The sequence below is a fragment of the Lepeophtheirus salmonis genome, chromosome 7 (assembly GCF_016086655.4).
Source record: "Lepeophtheirus salmonis chromosome 7, UVic_Lsal_1.4, whole genome shotgun sequence".
NCBI lineage: Eukaryota > Metazoa > Arthropoda > Copepoda > Siphonostomatoida > Caligidae > Lepeophtheirus > Lepeophtheirus salmonis.
In genome coordinates, this window is record NC_052137.2 from 20316627 (window position 1) to 20335381 (window position 18755).

Genomic DNA, 18755 nt, shown 5'->3' on the forward strand with positions numbered 1-18755 from the left:
AATGAAACTTTATATGTACTTCATACCCTGTTTTACAATTCCAGTATTTATGTATGTGCATATCGAGTATCTTAATCTATATTTTATTTTCTTGGTGCGATAACGAGTTATTTTTTGATGTTCTCAGATGAATATAACTATTCATAAAACACAAAGAGCAATTTGCATTTAAATAACCATTAATTAATTACTGTATGTGCATATGTGTTATACCTGTGTAATAATTATTAAGCTATTTTTGTAGAAATTCCATTAAGTTTGTTACATTGTTCGTCAACATAAAAGTCCCCTTGAACAAAAATGAGAAAATACAAATTGATATTTTACTTCATATATACTGGGGACTCAAAACTTGCGGTGACATGTAATTACCCTTTCATAGCCATTACTTTTAATAATGAGATTTTATTGCGCAACCTAACGACAGATGAAATAAAAATATACAACTTTTGTATCCCATATCTATAAAAATATTGGATTAAAAAAAAAAAAAAGGAACGTGTATGCAATCTCCACAGGGCTGGTGTTAGTTTCGATAAGACTGCCATAACCTTTGGATTCTCCATTTGGACTGCCTACAACATCAGGAAGTTAATTATGGATGATAATGGGTTCAAAATTTTTATTCTGAATCTAATTATCTTACATTTTATAAGAAACAATATGGTAGACTTCTGCCTGCCACCATGTGGCTCTCCTCCTGTCCTGAGCTCAACTCCCTGAAAATTTGTAGTTTTGAGCGTCTTGCCGAATAATGTCTGTCGCACTTCTCATCCAATTTGGATTCGCCCTGAGCTTCTATAATGACAGCGTGGTACGTCATGATCACGACCTTAATTGTCAAGAGCTGCCAATCTGTTAGTCGGCGTGTTGAAGTTATTATTGCTTGTGAAGGAGAATATATTGAATACAAAATTTATTCTTTAAACATATCAGAAAATTGGTTTTGAGTTGTCTTTTCTTGATTGCATAAGCATCACATTTTTCGAATTTGTCATGCTACAGCTAATTTTGGGTCCTCACTTTGTTGAGGAGTTAAGATATTTAATCACTTTTTCTATAGTTTAGAACCTTTTATTTTATTTAAGATACTTATATTAGTCCAAAATGACCCCTTAATCAATTTATCATTCTTTTATTGGGACGATCAATTTTGATTATTTAAATTGAATTTGTGGTACACCCAAAAGGGTTAATTAGAATAATTGATCGATATAAATATACGTAGAAGAATACATATGTTAAGCATTCTTAATTTCAAAAAAATAATTCTGACATACATACTTTTGTGTTGACGGGCCACATATATATTTATTAATTATATTCATATGCCTTTAAAATTTTTTAATCCTTCAAAAATGTATACTATTCGTTGAGTAAGCATAAAACCTATTCCAAGACAGACAAGAGACGTATTTTGCCAAAAATAAAGACAATAGAGGAGGGATATGATAGTGCCAAAGAAAAAATTGGAAAAAGCTTGGGAAATAATGATCCATCAGATTCCCTACTCTAAATTTATAATCTTTAGCATTATAATAAGAATAATATGTGCTTAACACAAACACACAAAATTCTTCAAGAGTGTAAGAAAAAGCAGTAATAACAAAAGAAGGGGGGAGGATCTTCACGCTTCTCCATGGAGGGAATAGTATATTCTTTAGCGGCCTTTATTTTTTCCCCTTCTCCCAGTCGTTCTTTCCTTCTTGATATGAAAGCACTGTGTTCAACTTCCTTTTGTATATTTATTTAATTTACAGATAGATACACAAAACTCACAAATTTAATCGTATTAATATAAAAAGCCCAGTTTGATGTTTTTCATTTTCTTCAAAAATACATTATTTCTGTATCAGTGACATCGTAATCAACTATCCAAAAGGAATAAAAAAGGTAAGACATAATAATTTTACAAATGTATTTATAGAGAAAGTTCTTACTGTTTGTTCTTATTTGTTAATTTAAAAATTTGAATATTACAATAATTCCTTACATTGCCATTTTGTGATTGATTACATATTTGTAAACCTTTACTTAATAAAGAATAGCTAACTATATAGTATTTCTTGTCATTCTAATTGCTGAATATTTATATATTTTTGTTTATTTTAAGCCATGTTAAAAATTTCCTAGGTACGAATTAAAAGACTTCATTATCTGTGTTAAGCAGAAAAACGTAATATGTAATATAAAATCCTCAAATATTTTTTCATGCATAGCTTTAGATTATTATATACATGTTTTAGTGTTGAAAATTAAAGGATTTTCATTCTAAGTGGACACTTCTAAATATAATTCTACATGAATATTATTTGTATTGTCCATCAACTTTTTTATGAATAAGTTGTTAATTCTTATGTTTTCTATATATTATATGTATAATTCTTTAATGAATAAGTAATTAAATTATAAGAGTAATTCGTCAGCAAAGATGTCGTTTCTGACAAAACACAGATGACATTACTTTAACCTTTTCCCTCGTGGTGTATGCACTTTTTTCTTGCCCTTCTAGTATTTTCCTTATTACCTTAATTAAAAAAGATGAATTCAAGGAAACTTTGTACAGTATAAGTAGTTTTAGACGAATATTTATGGCATCCTCAGTGACTTTAGGTGACGAATAAGTGTTCTCCTTGGTCGATTAATTTGAAAAAAAAATGAGTTTTGCAACTTGGTTTATAGGTTTGTATTTCACTATCGGCATTGTAAAGTGTAATTTCCCCATTTTTAGAGTTATAATTATGTCTAAATGAGTTAAAGTAGATTTAATAATATCCTCAATACCTTGTGACTTCATTAAATATCTTGTTTCGAGAAATTTTTAAGGGATATATTGAATATAAGACGGGTGGTAAGGGTCACAGAACCATCATATATTTACATTGTAATAAAAATTATTTAGTCATTAGGATTTTCTAATTAGTGTTCCTCTAATTGTTCAGATTTAATTGATTAAGTTTAAGTAAACCTTATAGCATTACATCTGACCATGGAATTCTAGACACATGGAATAAACTGGCATGCAACTCAGCTTGTTATTATTTTTTTTCCCCATGAAGAATAGAGTAAAAAATGAGGTTGATTTATATTTTTTCTTTTCTATCATCCTCTTATAGTATGTTTGAGTATTCCATATATCTAAAATTACATGATCTGACTAAGAAATCATTTTTGAAGTCCATATACATAAGTATATTTCCTTCTCTAGGAACGATCGAGTGTCAAACCTACGCACCTTGAGTTCAAGGAAATAAATTATTTCTAGTGCGTTGTCCATTGTGCTATGTCGTTCCTAATAAGTAGACCTAGGATTTGTAAGCAATCGCTCAAAAAAAATCCTCAATTTGATTTTTTTGGGAAAATTGTTCATTTTGCCTTTTTTGTGTTATAATTGCTCATTTTTCTAAACTGGTAAGAAATAGATTAAGAAAATTTGGATTCCAGTTAAATTACATAACAGATTATGATGGTATTTTTTGAAAGAAAATTCACTTAATATAACCTTTCTTCACAAGATATGATATAAGTAGTTTGATTACATGATCGGATATGTGAAAGAGCCAAATTCTGACAAAATACAAATTAAGAAAGGGGGAATGTTAATAAAAGTTTACTGTTGAATAATCTTCCTTTAATCTTGCAAAAGTTACGGAGAGAATCTTTCTAAAATCTTAATTTGTCGATATAATGGATCAAACTTTAACAATAAATTAGCATAAATATAAACCAATACTAACTACTTTAAATGATTCTTATAAAACTGTATTTTTCTTTAAATTCAAATTGCTTCATTTTTATATTTTGTATACTCATTTTTCAAAATTTTAGTGTCTTTTTTTACTCATTTTGTGAAAAAAAAGCTCAAAAATCCTAAGTCTACACTTTTGGTTATACGTTGAGTCTTAAAAACGTTAGAATAACCTACAACAAGCTCTCATTTAAAAAAAAGTTGTAATCCATCATGGTAAAGTTTTTTTCCTCAAAAAAGTATTTTAATATTTATAAACTTTCTTAATTAAATAAAAAATTGAAAACATATAAAGAAAAAGTATAAAACCAATACAGAAAACAATAACTTTCAAGTGTGTTGAAATGAAAGGGATAAGAAAAGTGTGAATTTCACAAATACAATAAAAATACTTTGGTATACTTGTATTCATATTTCTGGATGTCAAATGAAAATTTGATGATAAGTAGTGAAAAAAATGATTTAGTTACATTTCATTATTTTTCTAGAATTTCATTTGTCTTGATTACTTAATCATTATTACTGTAAAATAAATTGTAAGAAGTTTAATAAAAGACTCTTATAACTTACTAGGGAAGCAAATTTTCAACTTTCAATTGTCTTTTTATTGCAAATATATATACAAAAGGAAATTCAGTTGTTTCTTTTAATGTATTGTCATCTAAGGTCATATTTTTACAATTAGATAATGTAAGTGTGATTTTCGCTTTCTTTTATTAATTAATTATGTACAATGTTTCAGATCAGATATCAGTGGGGATTTTGATCAAATCTTCGAATGGTTAATTTTTTTTGGATACATTTTATGAATTCATTTGTTATTTGATTACATTTCTAGAATTCAAGAAATTATAAACATTTTCTATTATGAAATCTTTGGGTGCCTCTTTTGAAACTAGTCAAGCTAAGGCAGGGGTGTCTATTTTGGGGAGGGGGATCATAGAAGGGGGCCTATGCTATACCCAAAACACAAAAACCATTTTTGCAGCTCAAGGAGACTAAATAAGGAGTTGAGCTATAATTCAACAAGTGATTGGCGTTTCAAAAAACAACTATACGAATAACTACGCTTTTTAAGTTGATTCTAAATCAAATAAGTTATGGGTAAAAAAGCAATCGGAGAAAATTGAAATTTGGTTTATTTTTTCAGGTGCAAAAAAATGAGTTTTTAATGAAATATTGGATTAGTAAATAAATCTTGTAGAAATTTGTCTGTAAATTTGTTTAAATATAAATTTGACTCGTAAAAATTGATGTTGAACCGAAATATCTGTCAATTTCTGAATAATTTTTTTTTTCTCTCTTTTTTTCATCAAACGTCAATTTTTAATTTTTTAAAAAGAAATGCACAAAACGATACATTTGGCCATTACATTTTATACTCTAGCTGCTCAAAAAAGTATTTTCAATTATCGAAACATTTAATTTAATAATAATTGCAATATTTGCAAAAATGACTCAATTATCGAGGGTTATTTTTTCAACAACATTATTCTTCACAACTTTTTTGTTTTTTAAGTGTGTAAAAAATATTTGTCGGTTTGTGTTCCTTTTTCATATTAAAAAAAAATAATATTACTAACTTGTTTTGCAAAATTAGTAGAAAAAAGATTGTTTGCATTTTTTTCGTGAATTTCGATTGGGAATTCTTTGAAGTAAGTAAAAAATGGACTTCATATCTATAAGTTTTTTTATGCAAATATGTTGGTATTTTATTTGAAGTTTCTAGCACAATTTCTTTTTTTAATACATAATTATAATACTTAAGTGTGAAAAATTCAGCATAATTAAAATTGTTAGGATCTTTTTCGGCAACAACGAAGAAACAGTGATATTATAATTATTAGTATACGTAGATAAATAAATATTTTCCGAATAATTTTTTAATTTTCTCAATTTATTTTACTTTTTTCAATATGATTTCCCTCTCCCTCCTTAGTCCGAGTAAATCTTTCCTAGTAGAGTATATTTCTTTCTCTAGGAATCATCTGGGCACGAACCTACATAAATTGAGTTTAAGAGAATAATATCTCCTGAGCGCGTAGAAATAAGCTACGGAGATTTCATCTGAATATACTCTTTTTAATAATCCTCTGAATAAAAGCACTTATTTCTGATTTTAAACAAAGTTAACTCGAGTTATAAACATACTACATATCTTTATAAAATGTTTTTATAATTTTATAACATTAGACTATAAAATATGTTCATATAATTTGTCCCTATCTTCAATACCAATTGCTCAATAAAAGTTTGAATCTTAAAAATAGCTAAAAATAACAAAAAAACAACTTATCACCTTATTCCTAGGGCTATGAAGCTAATAAAGAAAAAATTAGACCACATATGAAATTCAGGGATCAAGTTCTACTAAGTTTATTTCTTGTACCATTTTTGCTGTTGAACAGTGTAACTCAATGTTTTCATTTGATCAAAATTGTTTAAGTCTGATTTGACAATTATTTATAAAATGATCAGAAACAAACAAAAACAATCAACGAGACGATAAACATATGTCTTTCCATTCATAAAAGTGAACATACATTACTATTGATACCTTAAATTACGTTTTTCAGATTTCAAAATAATATAGACTGTTTATTATGTTTACATATTATATATCTACATAATACAAACGACTATACTTAACCAAATATGAGTTTTTTAACTAAAAAAATACTAAAAATAAACAAACTAATCTAATACAAAATTTAATGAATAATCAAAAGATGGGGGAAACATTCCTCATATTTTTTAAAAAACTAAAAACCATCTTCCATGTATTTTTTCCATTTTATCTTATCGCTGAGTGATACCTTTTTCCCCATACATTAGTAATCATTTGTATGAAAAACTTATCAACAAATATAACTGTTAAATGGACAATATCAATAGGCCAAGGCTCGATAAATACTTTTTGTATATTATATTTTTAATCAAATTTAATGTATAAATAAAAACAAAATTAATCTAAATATTCAACTTTTGTACAACAAATAAAATGCCTTTTTATTTGAAAGTTGTATTGTATCATTTTACCTCCCTCCCTCTTTAAAAAAAAACACACAAAAAAAAACCAGCCAATCTTTTTTTTTGTACCTTTGATGCACTTTATATTACTCTTTTTTCTTCCGATTCTGTTTTTTATTTAATAACAGATTGATCACATCAAAATTAGTATTTTTCGATTGATATTCCTTAATTGTATCAAAAATGTTTTTAATGTAAAATTAATATTTGAGGTTTGAAAATGTATTTAAATGTTGTATTAGAGTCATATTTATTTTCTGACATATTTTTTTAAATTATTATTTTACTCAATTACCAAACCGGACGTATAATGTATGCATACAAATCACAGCCCTTGTGTGAAAATGACTTATCTGACTGGCACAAAAAAAGAGAGTATAGTTTTTTTTGTACACAAATACAACTATATTTCAACTTATTATGTTCTGAATCAAATACAATGTGGAGGTAAACTCGCTCCTAAAACATAACAAAAAGACACACACATACACACAAAAAAATTGCATTGCTATAAAAAACTTTTTTGTAAATCTATCAATAATTTGGATATAAGTATGAAGCAAAGGCGTTTCTTAGAATCTGGATCCCTCACATATCCAATCATGCATAGGATCAAGAATATGAATGATTCATGCACATAGTTTTCCCGACAATAAAAGAACGGGGTTTTCTATTGTTCTTCTTACAGGTGGATTGTTTCCCCTACCTCACATAGGAGGGGTTTTACATACATGTTTTTTTTATTATGTTGAGCACTTGAAATATACATCTTCAACTATACACACGTCCGCTGTTATTATTCCGCGTTATATATTATATTAATAAGTTACTACAGTCCACTTATTATCAATCCTTGAGGTATTTGAGAGAGGCCTGAAATCATCACATGGTCATTCGAACAACTTTGAACCATATTTATGAAGCTTCTCAGGTAACTCAAGGAATTTTTTCTTATATTATTTTTATAATTGTGTGGTCCTTTGAGAAAACTCATTGGAAAATCTTGTGGAGGCTTCATTCTTTTTACGAAACACACGCGGTTTCAGCTCACCTCATAGGTAAATCCTGGCTGTGAGATCCTTCTCCTCAAGATTTCTCACTTAAAAATAGTAAAATACACCTATAATCTTTTGAGAATACTCATTGGAAAATCTTGTGGAGGCTTCGTGCTGTTTTACGAAAAGTATGCGGTTTCGGCTCACCTCATAGGTAAATCCTGGCTGCAAGATCCTTCTCCTAAAGAATTCTTGCTTAAAAATAGTGAAAAATCTTTAATTTTTAATAAAAATTTAAAATTCAAATTAAAAAGCACTCATTTATATTTTTTGACCAACAAAGCATTTATTAAATTAAATAGCTGAATATTTGCCTATATCAGAAAAGAGATATATCATAGATTTGATAATGTTATTAAATAATTTTAAAAGAACAGTAATATATGATTATCCCAGGCCTCATTAAAAATATTAGAAAATTATAGAACCAAACAATTGCTTTAATCTCACATTCAAGTTAGAAATGCCTCACCGTTTCCCTTGATGTTTTACAAATATATCACTATATCAAAAAGAGTATATAGTTATATTGTACGTTGTGTGCCCACTTAAATGTCAAATATTCCATTCTTTTTAATATTCCTATATCATTCAATAAAGCATCATACTAAACTTTCAGGGTGAAATCAAAGCATTTTTATTTCATGGACTTAATTAAACAAGTTTAAAAATACAATTTGGCTAGGTTTCATAAATTATATAATTAAGTGAGAATCACTTATATATAATATAAGAATATAACCCAAATCACATTTCATTTTCCGTCATAGTGTATACAGCTTTCTCTATAAATACTATTAACACATTTATATAAATACATAAAAGTGAATTACAAGTTATATAAAAAAAGTCTATCTAAATAAATATGTATAAATGCATAAGTATAAAAATATATTTTGAAATTAATTTATGGAAAGAATACATACATAGGTACTCTTAATATCTACCTAGATATATATAAGAGCCTGCTTTTATTCATATTATGAATAAATAAAGCCCTTATTTAATATGTACAGAGTGAATTGTAGTTAAAAAAATGATACAGTTTATATAAATTGTATTCGGTTCGAGTAGAAAAAAAAAGAAGCTATACACCCACTCAAACATTCTGCACCTTCTTTTCTTCTTCATTTTTTCAAATTATAAGAAGTGTAATAATGATAATTTGTTACAGAATATTACATATATACGTGCATATCTACATTCATAGCTACTTAAATCATCATTAACTGTTTAAAGTTCCTGTTTCTTTATTAAGAAATACATTTCCCCATGAATAAAGATTAGGAAAAAAATAAATAGAAAAATAAACATTCATGTTATACTTAAGATGTATATGAAACATTTTCTGGGTTGATAGTCTAATAAATTTTGAAACTTATCAATAAAAGTAGAAATATACATAAAAGAGTCTACAAGTACCTAGGATATTGTATATGTAAAAAAGCTATCTTAAGTATAGGGTTGTAAATTTGAAGTATTTTGTAGCGTGCAAGTTTTGTTGTTGTAAGCAATTTAAGCAGTGTTTTTTATTTTCTAAAGCTAGTATCATTATTATTTCATTCTTGAGGAGAGACCACCAAAGTATAAAGTGTAACTGCGGGTGTTTTGCTCATTTATGGCAAAGAGTATCGCTGAAGATCTGTTTGGGAGCTATAAGTACAAGTCCTTGTTGGACTCTGATTAAAATTGAGGGTCGAAAAAGGAGTAATTTATTTCTATGTTCCTACTTGATCCAGAGTTGAATTTATGTTCATCTTACACCTGCATGCAGCTAAGAGTAACACTTAGGATTTGTTAAGAACTTATGTATAACTATCCTTATTTGAGTCAGTAGAGTTGAGGATCATCAACGTTGTAATTCCTGCCTCCGTTTGATACGGAGTGGCATTTGGGTATATTTAGTCTATCTCAAAGTGAATTTAATGAAAATTCACGACAGATAAACTGCTCTCCTCTCAAAAATTCTTCAATTTAATTCCGACTTACTTTTCGTTTTTTTTTTTTTTTTTTCTTCTTATTTTCCTAAGCTCTTATTATTGTTCTTTCATTCCTGGCAAATATCAAAGTATATAGTGTAAGTACGAGTGTGTGTATTCATGAATGACATTGAAATGGTACAAATAGCTTAAATACTATGTGATAAAATTGTTTTTGGTTGTTGTAACTGTGGGTTGAAAATACACAACTAAGGAGCAAAGTAACCCACGGGATAAAAGCAACCCACACAAAATAGTTATATAGTATTATTTATTATGTGTTGTAAACAACAAGTAGCTTATAGGTATAATGCCACAGAAGACCCAGATAGCAACTGCTGGCGTGTTCACTACCTCAACAAAAGTTACAACCCTGCTTATAACTATGTACATTATATTGGCGTAGGAATTAGTTTAATCAAATAATTATTTGTCCACTCAGGGAAGTTTTTACGAGAAGTGTTACATGATCAGATAACATAGGTTACACAGTAATTGACAAATTTATTAGCATAAGATTTAAAAAATGTATAATGAAATTTGAGCATAGGTGATAAAATTAGATACTCAATACACACATAACATATTGGAAATAAAATAAGTTTTTTATTGAAACATGAAAGCCTATTACAAGAAATTGGTTCAACGTGTTTAATTCAAAATATTATCGAGATACTAATTCAGTGTTCAAAAGACTTTGTGCAATTTAAGAAACACAAGTAGTAGTCTGAAGGAACTTTTCTTTTTAATACTTGGGTAGGAAATCTCATTCAGGTACCTCCAAATTGTATTTGAGAATTTTTTCGTCACTTGGACGCTAAAATATTACTTTATCATGTCTTTTGACATATAGCTTTGAGCTTTAATAGTCGATTTACTATCAATAACTTTAACCAACTGATTCTTGAGTAGGTTATAGTAAATCACTACTGGGATGATATCATCAGATACAAACAAGCAATTTCTTACCAAGAGCATACGGATTTGACGATTAAACTATAAGAGAATCGACATTACCTTCTCTTACACCATTCGATATAATTTATAAAACTATTTGCGCCACGCAAATTATGTTTTGTAGATACTCCTTAATGGATTGATCCATTTTTCAAATCTATGTCAATTTCTTGGGGAAACATATTCTCAGCAGTCAATATTTGAATTTTTGGAGAGGGGGGTCATCAATCATCATCAAGCAGTCTCTGAAGTTTATGATTTTCCATTTCGTAGTCCCAACCTAATATAATTAATCAACTTAATCTATAAAGGACTCATTATTTTCAATCCAATCTATACCAACTGGGGTTATCTTTTGGAGCACTCTAACCCCAGCCAAAGTTCGCTAAAAATATCCTTCTTTTTTATTACCTCATCTTTTCTTTTAAGACGAGATATTACATCTGCCACAAAAAATAGTCGAATTTGAAAACGAAATATATCGTGTAATATCGTTAAAGTGTTAAACTACCACAAAACCATCAATATATGTATGTTATTTATTCTTCAGTTGACTTATTTTACACTTTGTATGATATATTGTATTTTGATTATCAGTTAATACTTCTTTGATTTACCTTTTCAAGGGTAAATAAAAAAATTTTAAGTTTGACAGAAGCAAGACCTATCTTGAATATTCTAGACATATTGCGTATTTTTGAAGACAAGGAAAACCAGTTACAAGCAAACCATGGCTTGTGTTCATACAAGAATTGACTGATTTGATGATAATTCAAAACATTACAATTATTTTCTTGTAAGCAATAAGGGGAATTTTAATTATATTTTTTTTCTTATAACGAAAGAGAATTATTAATTACTCGTTTCTTTTCATCAAAAGTAAAATTTTGAAGTAGAAGGAAGAAAATAGTTGTAAATTACTTTTATGAATACTCGCTTGAACTTAGATTTTCACTTTTATGATTAAATAGTAAGATATCTTTTATTTTTAACATCTTTTAACAAAATAAATTTTAGTGTGTATTTTAAAGATATAAAACCTACGAGTATTTTATAAGTTAGAAAGTAATTTGAGGGGTTTGACTTTGAACGAGTTTTATATTTTATATTATTTTATATATACAAATCAATTTAACCATTATAGTTGTGGTTTCATAGTTATCAAACAAAGTTGAATTAAAAACCGATTCCAAAAAGGACTTACCATTGTAACTCCACAACTAATCTTATTGCATTTTCCGTATTCAGCGTTTTTTTGCATACGTTCTTTCATAGATTTCTTCAGTTTTGGGAAGAAAAAAAAATCACATAACCATGTACCCATGATTTGTCAGGATTTATGATCCTTTTGAGCAAATCAGGATCGTCATTGACGTCTGCCAACAGCTCATTGTCAATGCTCATGTGATAAATATTTTTGTCAAAATTAAGTAGTTTCGGAACAAAATTATCTGACACTCGTCTCATGCCCAAAACATTCGAAAAGGCTTCATTTTACTAGCCAATCGATATGTCAATTTCCTCAGCAACTTCTAGGATAGTCATTTTATTATTTTCAAAAACAATTTTCTTTACTGCTTCGACGTTTTCAATGTACTTGGACGTCCAAAGCGAGGCTCATGATTGACATCTTCCTGGCTATCTTGGAAAAGTTTGTATATAAACATTTTTTTTAGTCAGAACAGTTTTGCAGTATACCATTGTTAACATTTCATGTGACTTTGGAGCACAAAACTTCATGCAAATTCTTTTAGACCATGTCTTTCAATATCAAAAAATTGCTGAACACACAAAATACTTCTAATCATTATACCTTTCACAAACAAACTAAACATATTATATAGCTTTAATCAATAAATATATGTTCTTATTCAAATGTACTAACATAAAAAAATAAAAAGGAAGGGTGGTGATTCCTGGGACCATACTATTAATATTGTCAGATATAAATTGTCAGAGTCAACTAGATATCGAACGATTGATTTTTATGTTTTATATAATTTATTGTTTGATTTTTATGCTTTATATAATTTATTGTTTGATTTTTATGCTTTATATAATTTATTGTTTGATTTTTTTTATTTGATTGTTGGAATGTTTAATTATTTTTAGGTGGAGGTCTTGGATAAGACTTATAATTTTAAGGTAACATTTAATGCAATATATCATATCAATAAAGAAAAAAGAATCTAGTATATCGAATATATGATGCCAATGAAATTTGAAAAGTCACGTTACTTTTTGAACACACTTTGTATCCTTTATTAGTTTTGATCTCATTGAATTGACAACAACTTGTTTTAAACACTCTGTTTATCTTGTTATTTGTACCATGATTTCACATTAACACAAAAGGAAAAACGATAACAAATATTTTTTGATGTGTATAACATCATTAATTGAATGTCATCTGTTAACGGTTTGTTTTATATTCATTTTATGTATATATATTTTGTAATATATGAGTTTCAAAAAATAAAGAATAAATCCCTTTTGCCATTCCAAAAACGTCTCAAATTGTCTGGTATTCTTTCATATACATTGTGTCTTCAAATAGATATAGCTTCATGCAGAGATAAAATTAAATTTAAGCATAGTACATAGGTAATCATTTTTGTACTTAAAAACTATCATGGAGTTTTCTTATTTATTATTATATGATAGCTTACATATTTTAGTACAAACTTATCTCTCCTTTTTGATCACATAAATGTAATGCGATCCATCTTAAACTTTTTATACAATATGAAAAAAAGAATGATACATATGCCATTTCAACTGTCAAATATTAACCAATTTTATTCTTTTAAACTAAAATGTTGTTCAGATAGTTTAGGAGGAAGTACATACCATGTATTTACAATGTGCATAGTCGGCCTTTTTTTCTCGGGATCCCATTTCTCCAGATTTTACACCTACGGGAAATCCCGTATAGAAATATTTCATAATGTTAGTTTAATTTAATTATCGATAATTTTTGGAGTACGACAATAAACAATTCTCCTAATTAAACATACATAAAAAGCCTAAAAATTCAGTATACCAAACATATATTTTACTCCTTCTTGGAAGCCTTTTCAATCGTAACTCATTAGTCTAATTGACAAAAAGCATACAATCGGGCAAGTAAGCAGAGTTCACAAGACCGTCAAATATCTTATTCTATTTTCGAAAAACAGAAGAAGCATATTACTCCTCTTTTAAAAAAGAGGAACTGGGATACAGTGGTGGAAGTAGTTTCGTCATGATTTCCTATTTAGTTATGCTCTCTTTGTGTCGAACTTTTGAATTCACTCCCCCTCTCTGGTCAATATAATGACTTTTGTTGTGTATTTGGTGTCACTTTTCCAATGATTGACACTTCCATATAATGTATCTTGTGGGCACCGATGAAATGTAGTACAGTAGCTTCTTCTCCTCTCTTGATGTAATCAACATGTTCACAGGCAACCAAATGACTAACATGTACGACATTTTTTGACTCAGTAGAACATACTTCAACAAAAGTTAGCTTGTTCATTACTTACTTTTTTTTACTACGGGTCGTATCAGGTTACGGAATTCTAAAAAACTGGAGCTATAGTCTCCAGACAAGCCGTGTACTATTAGTGATAATGATAAAAGATTAAGAATATACAGAGTTGGGAGCCAAAGCATGAATAAATTACGAAAAACGTCATTTTTATGGAATAATGAAAATATAACTCAAAACCAAGGTGAAATTTGCTTAAACACTATTGTTACCTAAATATTTTATTCGCTATGTCCTCTTTCACATGTAATGACGCATCGACACACCGTCTAACAGATCGGAAGCTCTTAACGATGAAGAGTGTATCCATGGTGTACCATGCTGTCAAGATGGCTGTTCGGAGAGAATTTAAATTTGGATGAGAGATGCGTCAGACTCCAAGAGACCACAAAATTAAAAATCTCCTGAAATGGAGGACACCCATATGGAGGCAGACCTGAAGGCCTTGTTGCTGCAGAATTTTGGTTGTTCTCGTCTGGATGTGGCTGTAATGGACATCTTCATGTTGTAGACAGTCTGGATGGAGATTCCAACGGTCTTTGTGGCCTTCTCGGGACTGACACCAGCGTAGAGGAGATCACAAAATCGCAGAAGCGTTGTTTTTTTATTAATTGCGCCGACATTTTTACACTTACAGACAAATAATAAAAATAAAACTTACTTATTTTTGTTTCAGCTGTCGTTTACTTGCGTAATCAAACCATGCAATGAAAAATAACGGAGATAAAGTCATAAGAAAATGCTGCTGCAAGTATGGTGTAGCACAAATGTATTAATTCTTCTAAAAATATATCAAATTCATGGTATTCATTCTTTTCTAACCGAATCCCCATATTTTCTGGGACCCCGTAATTTAAATATTTGTTTTCCAGGAAATAGGTCCCAATAGGAAATATACCATTATTTATATAACAAATACATACACTTTTTAAAATTTTGTTTGTTTTTTGCTTAGTATATACATTGATGATAAAAATCCTGCAATGAGATCTCAGCTGGTTAAAAAAAAATACTTCCCTTACGTTTATTTTTATGAAGTAATGCAAATAATATTGGCCTATTAATACAAGCATAATATTCAAAATACATAAAAATACTTCCTTTGTCTACTAATTTTTTATTTGCTGCACATATTTTAATTTATGGATTTTTTTACTCTTAGAAATGGAAATTATAACATCAATTAACTTTTATTCGTCTTACATTAATAAATATAAAACATGGTGTTTTTTGTAGTTGAGAATAGATCCCGGTTTCTTTTTAAAATTTTAAAATTCATTGTTTAGTATATTAAAATAAAAACAAATCAGTCTCAAGCTTAAATTTATAATTAATTACAATTTTTTACAATAGATTTTGATGTACATGTGTGAGTGTAACATTAGTTGTGTAAAAAAGTAAATTTTGAAATAGATATGGACATATTAAATAGAAAGAACTTAAAATAATTATGAAGAATCCAGTGTCTTCCACAGAACCATGGTTGACTCCAGGGCTGTAGAGTCGTTACATAACCCGAATCTGGCTCTGATTCAAGTATTTTTAATGTCATCAACACCGATTCCAACAAGCTAATTTCATAAACAATTATTACTTAATACATATAATTTATTACCATTTAGAAAAAGCCTTACGAACACTCAATGTAAGCTTTAGATTATAATTAAGTTTATTAATATAAATTTTAATGACTTTTGTAACTAGAATCGAAGTAGGTACAAATTTTACGTTCCTGACTCCACAGCCCTGGGGCAATCAACATGTTTGGTTTTTAGAGTGAATTTAATTTTTTCAGGTACCTCATCAGGCTTTTTGTGTAGTTAAATACCGGTCTATCTGGCTGCTGTAGACTTGTTTATTGATCCTGAATAACTTATTATTCAGGATTACTATAAACTGTCATAAATTAATATAATTTTTACTTGTAGCCTTGATTTAGCTCCAAGGTACACATTTATGATCATATTTACGGTTACCGCTGATATGCTATTCCTCTGATCATACGGTGGGGATTTCGTACAATCTTCACCACAGCCTTCATACAAATGTTCCTATTTATTTTTTGGCCAGACATTCAAGTAATATTTCCACAAATTTTATAGCCAATTATAATCCGGTAAACTGACGTTCTGTAGATAACCAAATCACTGCCAATAGCCATTATAGATTCTTGGAAGAGGACGTTATAACTTCAAATACCCTTTTGGCTTCCATTTCCATGTTGTCGATGAAAAAATATTTTCAAACAAAAACAAACCTGAAGATACATTATAATCATGCAACCTCAGGAACAAAAAGACCTGCTTTCCCTTATTAAACTACCATATTTCACTTGAAATATGTGTTGTTTTAAATACGGAAGATGGAGTAAAAAAGAAACTATATAGATTCTAGCAGGCAATAGAGAAAGAGCAAACTAAAAAAAATATTAAAAGCAAGGCGGTGGATAGTCTATAGCTGGTTATGTAAGCTAGAAAGTTTAAAAATATGGCACATAGTAAGAACAATGAAGTGGAGGATGTATTATTTTGCTGCACTCTCTGTTGCTTATGTAAATAGCGCTAATGTCCTATTAAGTAAATACTGACATTTTTTTGGAAGTCTATTCATTTTTGTTGTAATTTATTGTAATTATTTGTAAAAAATTGTAATGACGACTAACGTTAACAATAATGACGTCATTCTATGTTAAAGTTTTTAAAATTTAAAATCTGTCTAATTAAGGAATAGTTATTTTTAAATGTTACTAAAATAAGTAAAGCCTGCAAAATGGTGACCTAAAAATGAGATGAATGAAATAGTGTGTAAAAATATAAGACAATATATCTCCTTGGGAATAAAATTTCGATTTGATTGACAGGAAAATACTGTCAAAGAGATAAATAACCATTCTTATTTCATAAATTAAGTGTCAATTAGTCTTATTCTTTCATGTGAAATGTTATATATTAAAAAATAAATTGATATTACATGGGTACGTTGGATAGTAAGGGCATTTATGGCTTCGGAAGAAGCCTAATTTATAGTTGGTGATATTTAGGTAATAGGGAGACTAGGGATGTTTATAATTACTTTTGTTTTGGTCTAGTCTAGTCTTGTCTTAGGACCGGTCCTTAACTGTCAGTCCTTGGAATTTTGATAAAAATATCGATGGTTTATTAAGCCAAATAAGATATATGAGATATTTATTAAGTGGTAATTGCACATATCTTGCAAAAAATATTTCTATTTTCATCATAATGAAGTATAATATGAACATGTTACATGTTTACTTATTTATAAAATTTCCTTAATTATGTAATTTTCTAATTATAAAAAATTAGTAAAACTGTTAATTACGTCACGAAAAGCTTCATTTTACTTTCTTTGAGGATTGAAATGTAGGACTGGACTGGATTGAACCAGACTTGACTTGACCAGGTCCTCAGTACTTAATAAGGACTGAAGCAACATAGGTTCCAACAGACTCTTTTTCTCAAACATCAAAAAAGTTTCAGGGATAAAATTTACATCACAATTGTATAATATAATGACAAAAACCAATAAGTTTTGAAAAGTTTTGTTTGAAATATTGGATAGAAACTGTTTTTGAAGAGTAAAAGTAGTTGTTTTTTTTCGAGGTACATTACTTTTTTACAATTCCAGGCATTTTGTAATTATTTTTCATGTAAAGAATATTATTTAAATTATTGATTATTCAGTTGATATAACACTAATAAAATTTTAAACTCCTTCACTGGTGATAGATTTGAGATATTGTAACATCAAGCATGTAATTTAACAAAAACAAGAAGATATTTTTGAAATTGAATTTTGCCCGTCTTTGTTAATGATAGGTTATCTATAATATAAATTTGATGATATATTGTTAATATACAATAATTTATTCAAACTTAATGATTTAATAGGATATGAAAAATCTTGTTAGTTATTCATAAAAAATATTATTAATAGATTTCTAACTAAAATTCGTTAATTTCTAACTGTTTCAACCGTTTTTGGCTAGGGGGGGGGAGCATTTGCAAAATTTAAAGAATTGTATTCAAATGCAATTTGTAGAAAAATTATAGACAGACCTAACTTTTAATTTTATTAAAAAAGAAATCAGACGTTTGTGTGTTCTTCTAAATTAGAAACTCAATGAATTTTTGTTTTGTTCTAAAAAATCATTATACATTATAAGTTAATATCTTTTTTAAAAATGACAGCATTGAAATGTGAAAAGAAGAAAGTAATTGAAAAACTTGTGTTTTGTGCTTAAAATAATACAATATTATGATTAATTTAAAAAAAAAAGAAGAAGACTTTGTCACAGCTTCTTATAAATGAACTAGTAAAAACAGGGACCAATAATTATAGATAAGCACCATAGATCTACTTTCTATTATAAAAAATATATATATTTACGATTTCTTCATTTAAAAATTTTTAACGTTTCAAACATATCAAATGTT

General features: G+C 28.3%; 1 protein-coding gene across 1 annotated transcript in view; it reads left to right on the forward strand.

The window, feature by feature from the left end:
• The first annotated feature begins 1689 nt into the window (after positions 1-1689).
• The window catches only part of LOC121121708 (neural cell adhesion molecule 2), a 262790-nt gene continuing 245724 nt past the window's right edge, over positions 1690-18755 (forward strand). Inside the window, exon 1 of the mRNA XM_040716676.2 lies at positions 1690-1893. The gene's annotated coding sequence lies outside the window, so the exon portion shown is untranslated. The remainder of the gene's footprint in view (positions 1894-18755) is intronic.